Genomic DNA, 8378 nt, shown 5'->3' with positions numbered 1-8378 from the left:
CCAAAATGAAATTGTCATTCGTTACAGCTATAAAAGAAAAAACACTGCTTTTGGCTTCCTTGCTAATTCCTGAGTAAGGCGACAGGGCAGCAATTTGGATGAAATTTCAAATATTCTATAGAGTTTAAGAACATTTTCACTTAAAACTCTAAAATGTAAATGTTTTACAAACCATATCAAATGCACAGTGAAATGTGAGTCATCTTGCGCAGCCCACAATGGTTAAGAAAAACATTAAAACAAAACATTAGCGTTACTTTTGCATTATATTAATGAGAACAAAGGCATATTGTGTAGTTTGGGCCTATTGGCTGAACACCTGCAGTAGTGCAGTAACTTTTTGAGGCATTATTTAGACAAAAGGAGATAACTTTGATAACTAGCCTTTTATAATGCTTTACCCTGCAGCCTTTTTTTCAGATGATTTTGTACATCATTAATTCATTCTTGAGGGTCTGCAACCTAGGGGATAGTTACCACTTTCTAGACCAAGTTAAATCTTTAGAGTGAATTCAAAAGTGTTGGTCAGTGCTTTGGGATAGCTGAGGTGCAGTGCATAGATCACTCCACAGATTACCAGGAAGGCATCGCCAAGTCTGGGAAGGCTGACCACGGCATCACTTTCAATGACGACAGTGATTCTCACAGGGTGGTAGTGAACTGGACTTGCGTCATGGTCACCGATGAAAGTAATGAGGCCCACTGCAACACCATCAAGCTCTGGCTCATCAGACTCATCCTGAATGAATGAAAAAAGAGATACTAATCACAAACTAACACATGGAACAGAACAGATGACATAATTTGTCTTTCCTTAACCAAGTCCCATTGAAATCCAATACCACTTTTACAAAAGAGATCTGGGTCTCATTGTAAGAGTTGAAAAACATAAGATCCATGTTCTGCACACATGAATCAGCCAAAATACCAGAGAATCTAAGTGCTGACTGAAACCAAGGACATTTACAAGAAAATGTTTTACTGAACATTGAATAAAATGTTAGTATTTACGGGTTAGATAATACACAGCAGAATCTGTTAGTGACTTAAGGAGACTCACTGTGCAGGTTCTTAAACATCCAGAGACGTCCTCGCGCGCAGATACACAGGAAGGACGTGGAGAACAGTAGTGCTTGGGTGTGTATGTCATGGATTTCCTATTCTGATAAAAACAGAATTGTATATACTGAAGAGTTTACATAAAGCTGATTTTAAACAGTCCAAACAGAACATATGTCCACAAATAACCTGTTAACATCTTTAATGCAATCAGACAAATGGCAAACAAAGTGGACTAATTGCAAAAGTCAAAAGCTCATTTCAATCATTGAACCTGTTCAATGTTCTACTGGTTCAACCTATGAAATGTGTAAAAATCTATTTACCTGTTCATCGTGGATTTTTAAAATTTCAGCCGGAGCATCTGCTGTCTTCCCAGTTTTTGATGCCTTCCGTCTGAATAAGGTCATCAGTCGAGGAAGATAGCGGTCAAGCTCAGCATAGCACGTGTTGGGCAGGTTCTGATTTGTAATCGCTGGAACTCTGCATACAACTACATAGAAATAACAGCCAGAGGAGAATACAGCAACAACACTTATTAAAAAAACAGTTCAATTTGAAGAATCTTGCACACATTCATAAAGCAAAAATATCAGCCAAATGAGTAAGAATCACAATTTTCACTTTAAAAGAGAGAGCTGATCCATATTACCTCAGACTCTATTTTGAGAGCAGGCCAGAGGTCCATGAGGTCGTTCACTGGTGGGCAGGACATCACTATGGTCTGTCGGCGAGGGGAAATGTGGTCTCCATCATCTTTCTAATGAGGGGCAGTTTCTTCTCAGTCTTCTTCAACAATTTTTGCGCAAGCAAATACAAAGTTAAGTAAAATATGATTAGTAGTGTTCGTGAACAAAACACATTCATTCATTGTTGACTTAAATACAGCAAAACACTTTATTTTGATCAAACAGGCAAGTAGAAAAACAATGATGTGTGTATGTGGGAGTGCGTTATGATTTGGGGTTACCACACTAAAACCTTGTCTGAGAAAAAAAAAAAAAATTCAAGTTATTGGTATTTAGAGGCCGGGAGGGGTGATAGAAGAATTCACATTCATTGGTTTACCTGGTATCGTTATCACATCTCCAGTTATCTTCCTTAACTTCTTGAAACTGGAACAGCAAGATGCAAAGGCATAAACTGATCTGAAACTGAACAATTAAAAGCATTCAAAGAGTGTCAAATTATAAATACTTCCATTTATAAATGTTCCCTGTTAATGATCTTTCTCATTTAATCCCCATAAGTGTCAAGTTACTAAAGCCATCAAGCAAAATTAACATTACTGTAAAGAAAAGCAGCCACACTTGAACCTTAGTGCATGGTTAATCAACAATAATACCATTTCTACAAACCAAAGCTTTACTGTTAAGGGTTTTACTTTATTCATCTTTGTCATGAAAAGCAGCTTGCCTCCAGCAGGGTCGTTTGTTTTAAAACCGAAAGGCAACACAAGTAGGCAGGCACGGGCAGTTGACTCGTTCTGTTAACAGCAATCTCGCGTGTCTCAGACAGTCTGCTCACACAGAATTTAAAACTAGCGTCCCTAGAAGCTACCACAGAGAGCGGACTTGCAGTGTAGGAACTCAGTTTGAGGCGCGTTTATGCTCTTTTGTGCACTATTGAAAGTTTCCAGCAACAAAAACTAACTATCGCATACGAGGTGTCTGTTAGTGCTTCTACTAACAACTAATTTTCTAACACCACCTTTAAGCGGGGAATGAGCGTGTGATTACTAGATTCATCCGTCGTCAAATTCTTCAGGGAGTCGGTTAGTGGTAGCTAGGTCGCTAGTTGTGCTGCTGGAGCGCGTAACGTCAAAGTCCTTCTAAATAGTCTCTGGTAACGTTATTGGTCGCAAGTGGCTAGCTAGCTCTTTAGCAGCTAACCTATATCTGACAAGTTGCCAATCCCTACAAGACTCCCGTGATAAGCCAGTGAAGGGCGGGGCTTGGAGAAGGTCTACGCTCTCTGAGACAAACACATACAAAATTTATAAAAGAAGTAAAAGCGAATGAATATTAACATTCAAAACTTACAGTAAGTCCAGTGAGCCCGATTGCTGCTGCGTGAGGTAGTTTCTGCAACCCAACTGTCTGCTGCTTCCCGCCTTGCTGCGTTGTTCAAACTTTTCTTCTTGTGTTTTTCCAAAGAGGGTAAGGAATCAGTGTAGTGTGCAAATTAAGCCACCTTCTGCTTCGCAGGTTGAATCAGAGATTAACTCGCCATACAAAATTATCCCTGCAGCTGCTTAAATAAAAATAAAAGAATATATAGGCTACATTAAACTGATGAAGCAAAAATAAATAAAATAAATACATTTTGTCCCTCCACTAATGTCTAATGCATTTCAGACCATTTGCTATTGCAATTTATTTATTATGATCGATTTTACTTATTTGGTAAAGCACTTTGAGATTTTATTGTATTTTAACATGTGCTATATAAATTCAGTTTATTTTTAAATCATCCCTATTTTAAAAAATAGAAATAACAGGACTTTATCATTCTTAGTATGTTATTACTCAATTCTATTACATTGTACTTAAGTTGTTTTTTAAGTTATGCTTACTTATACACAAAATAGTTCCATTTAATCAAAAAATATTAGTTAACAATACTCAAAAAGGAAGAACATGTTACACCAACTTGACAAAATTAAGTTAGTAGAACTTGTTCTAAAACTTTGAGTATACACTACTTAATCTATTTAATTACTTTGAACGTTCGGGTTTACAGTGTGGACTTAACCTCAGAGTCAATTACTATGGTAACTGAGTATGTGAACCTAACCTGGTCGGAAGCAGGTTTTCTTCAATAAACCTAGAGTTTCTCTCAGTCTCCTCCCTCTGACACAGCGCTCTCTCATTTCCTCATTCATTCATTCAGTCTGTATCAGGCGCATTTTAGCGTTTGTTATTTGCATGAATAAAAAAAACAGGTTTGGTTTATTAACTGTGTTAGGCAGACTATAAAACGTTTTTTTTTCTCAATAAGTAGCATTTCCTTTTGTCGATGATCCCGTTGATGAAGAAGCTGTATTACATCGCAGGGTGTTAAACATATATCGGGAGATGATATTGAGGCCCTGACTATAGATGTATTTTCATTTCCAGATATTAGCCTACCTATTTGAGCGGTATCGTTTTTCTTCCCAGTCTATCATTCATATAGCCTACATAACCTTATCCATCCTCATATCACTAACGTCACCCATCGTAGACGTGCTCTTACATCCGAGCACATTCTTTTTGTCACATTACGTTTTTTGGCAAACTGCAGTCTTCTTTACAACATTGGTAATGCAGAGCATATTAGTAAAGCCACTGTAGAAAGCGCCGTCAGAAGAGTGTGACTGGCTGGCTCTGAAATGTTTTTTAAATGTTGTTGTAGTGTTCCCTGGACACAAACCAGTAAGAACCATTAAAAATGAGTTCCACAGTATTGCAGGTGAATGATGTAAACACTTTGAAATAAAAGATTATGAATTATAATTATATTAATGATGGTGCTGCAGCCTCATAATGGGATTAGTAGGCCTAGGCCTTTTTCGCCTGCAGGATTGCACCTAAATGAAATAGATTATAGGTTCAATACCATTTCACCACTAATATTATACTTATGATTAAATATGAAATGAATACACTATATTGGAACTTACACATTTACTCTTGCAGCAATTTTCTCCCACACAAATTCTCTCTCTTTTGCAGCAGCCGCTGTGTTGCTTTTTTAATGAAATATATGTTCAAACTCGCTGTATGTGTGCATGAGTATTTCCGCCGACCTGTTTGTTTGGTTGTTACCATGGGGAATTGTAGTATCATGGCTCCATTCATGCTGCCTTTTTATAGTGGTGGTGCACATGCTTAACTCTGAGTGAACCAACTCAAATCAGCTGTTCTGAAACCGAAAACTCAGTTTCCCATCTCAGGGTAAAACTCAGAGTTCAGGGTTAGACTCAGAGTTTGTGAAACCTCCTTCCTGAAACGGGCCCCAGATCTGGAAGCGGAGTCAATAACAATTACAATGCAGCTGTGTTTTTGTTTAGTCTATAGATTTTTCTACACTCTATTAAATATGTATACAAAATGATCCCACTGTGTCTGTCTGACACGTGATAATAACTAGCCTGGGAGCATAACAATTGGATTATATTTTAAGTTATCATGAAGCCCTGACATCCTAGTGGGAGTGATTTATTATTTCATATAATTCAGCATTTGCAAATCATGAAATACTTTTGGATCCTCCCTTGGAAGGGGTGGAGAAGTTATTATTGTAGCAATGTGAAAACTGAATGTACATGATGACATTTCAGAACATATTCATACATCTTTGCTATGTATTCAATTGCAAAGGAAATTCAAAGGAAGAATACAACAGCCAGCTGTACGAAGCTGTAGCAACCTAGCTTTACTGCCACTATCCATTGATACATTGACATGACAGTGGATGATATAAGAACCAAGAGCAAGTTTGACCGAAGTGAGTTTTGTTTCCCTCTCTTTGTCTGGGGGCATGTACTGTACAACTCAGTCTGCTACTGCATCTGAGTTGATAACCACATTTCGGTCAGCACCTATGCAGAGTACTTCATGCTTTGCAGCTTGTCAGAGATACGATAGACGTATGTGTACACTGCTGAGGAAATACTGCAGGCAGAGGTTTAGGCTGCCTTTAGTGATGCTGCCTAGCTAATGGCCAACCTGTCTGAGTAGCGTCCAGCACATATGGCTAAAAAATATCTTACAGCAGTGGGAGGACTGCTAGCCTGTCCCTACAGAGGAAACTCCTTTAAAAACAGTTTAATTATAAGCAAATATGCAGATTATTTACCCTAGCTACAATGATAGGCAGCATAGTGCATCAGTGATCAGACTTGAAACTGCTTTACAAATGGAAAAAAATTAGGATTACTCGAGCTTAACTAGCATATATATTAAATTAAGTTAAGGAAGTTAAGGCAGTGGTCACTAATTTTTATGTTTAAACAACCTTATATAATTTTTTACAGTGTAATGTTATGAGCTGTCCTTGATGTTAGCTGTGCTGAATTCACACAACTGAACCAATGACCCAAAGGCATGACTTTCATTTAAAATGTCAAAAGAATTAAGATTTATGAAAAGGATAGAAAATAACATAAGACTTAAGGTGGTATTACAAAGATAAGTTTAGGTCATGGGCCACAAAGGCTTGTGTCATGATGAACAAAGACTTTGAATAAATGCAAAGCCTTAAAAGGCAAATCATAATTAGTTGATTGCACGCACAGATGTATAGTGCTGTATTCAACTCGAGTCTCAAAGCAGACAAGTCCAAGTCGAGTCCCAAGTCTCAAATCTATAACCCTGCTATGTTGCAGCAGGAACCTACTGGCAGGATAATGACCGCAGATAGCTGAAAAGCAGTTTTGAACCCAAATAGCATCAATTTAGACACCTAGTGAAACTGCTAGCGGCTGTTTATTTTATGCACTCTTTGGTTCACTTGTACAAAATTGTGTGCAGTTCTAGTGTTTCAAAGGTGTGTGATTGAGCATTTCTGACAGCCAGTTTGGTCAGAGCAAACAAACAGAAGTAACAAAAAACAACTAAAAACTAAGATGTACTTAGAAAACAAGAAATTAAAAGAAAATACATGTATCTTATAATGGCTTGTCTCAAATAAAGGTCTGCATCTCTCGACAGTTAAGGTAGGTACAGGCTACTGTATGATAATTTACAGTATTCACTTTAAATATGGCCAAACAGTGGCATAATTCACAGTAAGTAAGGTGTGTTGCATATGGTAAAATTTAAAAGACATTGCATAGATAATGTTTTTAGTGTGTAGACAATGCTGAGACACAAACTGTATCAACACGTCCTCAATATTAGTTGTATAAATAACTTGTACATTGAAATGCAGTATTTTGAATAAAAACATATATTTTGATTTAATGCAATTTGATTTAATGGGCACAGTATCAGAACTCATAAAGTAGAAGACATGGCTCTCAGGCAGTTAAAGAAATCCTGTACCACAAGGACAAAGAGGCTTATGTTGAAACATTAATGACAGTACCAAACACTGGAGAAAACTAAACAAGCCGTCAGTCAACAAATATAAGTAATCCCTGTGAGACGGTCAGTGGCAACTTTCTTTCAACAAGTTTAAATCCAGACCTGTCTAATGAGACAAATTGCTTTTCCCAGAGTAATAAAAACATTCTCACATTGTCTGACACTTTGTCTCTTTCTTTCTCTCTCTCTCTTTCTGTCATACACACCATTTTCCAGTCTCATGTCTTAGATTGATGCAGGTGAAACATATTTTATATTTTCTGCTTTATTCTCTATGTAGCCTGTTGTTATTTTATTGCTAAATCAGTTGTATTTGCATCTTTATGGCATGGGTTATCTTCAGGGTGTCACGTTTATTATTTTGAAGTCAATTGAAAAACGCAAGTTGATTAAAACAGCCAGATATTTGCATAAAGAATTACAGAGGTCAAATTTGTATAGAATTGAATCGTTGGCGAGTAATTGCTTTGCATTAAGCCTGACCATACCTTTTAGTTTTAGTTTCACCTGCATATCTGCACAGTTACGAAATGACTACTCTCCACCTGCCACAATGTTGCCACTTGACTGCTCTTTCTCATGAAAATGTATCATTTCATTTTATCATATAAAAGTATGTTATAAGTTCTTCCCAAAATCGGCCAGCAGCTCCCAAGATTAATTGCAACAACGATGTGACCTGAGATTGAATAATACATAACATGTATTATGGTATTAGATACCTCTAAGTCTTCAGTTGTCCTAATAGTTGGTCTAAAATGTGTTTAAGGAGCATTAAAAAGATGATGCCGTTATTGGCTTGTGATGAGTTTAAAGCCTATGCTAATGTAGACTCTTCTGTTTCTGTCATAAGAATTTAATTGTGCTATTTTTTTGTGCTGATTTATGTGTGAAATATGCATTTGGCAGTTATAGACCTGCAGGTAAATGTATGTTGTAGCAAAATTATCATTGATTCAGACTAATACAATAATAATAATAAGGTTTTAAGTTTTTCTATAATTTGCTGCTTTTTGTGTTGCTGTAAAAGATGTACACACATGGAAGTTGTGGCTTCAAACTGTTGTGACAGGTACAGAAGTGAGGCAGGGGCATTTCATTATCCTGGGAAACTTTGTTCATGGATGTATCAGTTAAGAAAGATTTCTGTTAAAATCAACTGTAATGGTTCATGGTGCTGTAAGGAAACTTAGAGAAATCTTTTGGAGAGAAAATACTAAGTCACTGACTTAATACTTTCTGCACTTT

At 37.0% G+C, this 8378-nt stretch overlaps 1 long non-coding RNA gene across 2 annotated transcripts; it reads right to left on the bottom strand.

Moving 5' to 3' along the window:
• Positions 1 to 1792: 1792 nt before the first annotated feature.
• On the bottom strand, positions 1793 to 3118 carry LOC120556188. 2 transcript variants are annotated; one of them, XR_005638821.1, is made up of 3 exons: positions 3102 to 3118; positions 2128 to 2213; positions 1793 to 1848 (listed from the first exon to the last, which is right to left on the bottom strand). It is a non-coding gene; the product is annotated as an uncharacterized LOC120556188 (long non-coding RNA). The 2 variants fall into 2 exon arrangements; XR_005638822.1 differs by having other exon boundaries at positions 1793 to 1845.
• Positions 3119 to 8378: the final 5260 nt, after the last annotated feature.

This window comes from Perca fluviatilis, chromosome 3 (assembly GCF_010015445.1).
Source record: "Perca fluviatilis chromosome 3, GENO_Pfluv_1.0, whole genome shotgun sequence".
NCBI lineage: Eukaryota > Metazoa > Chordata > Actinopteri > Perciformes > Percidae > Perca > Perca fluviatilis.
This window is presented reverse-complemented; position numbering and strand designations above follow the sequence as displayed.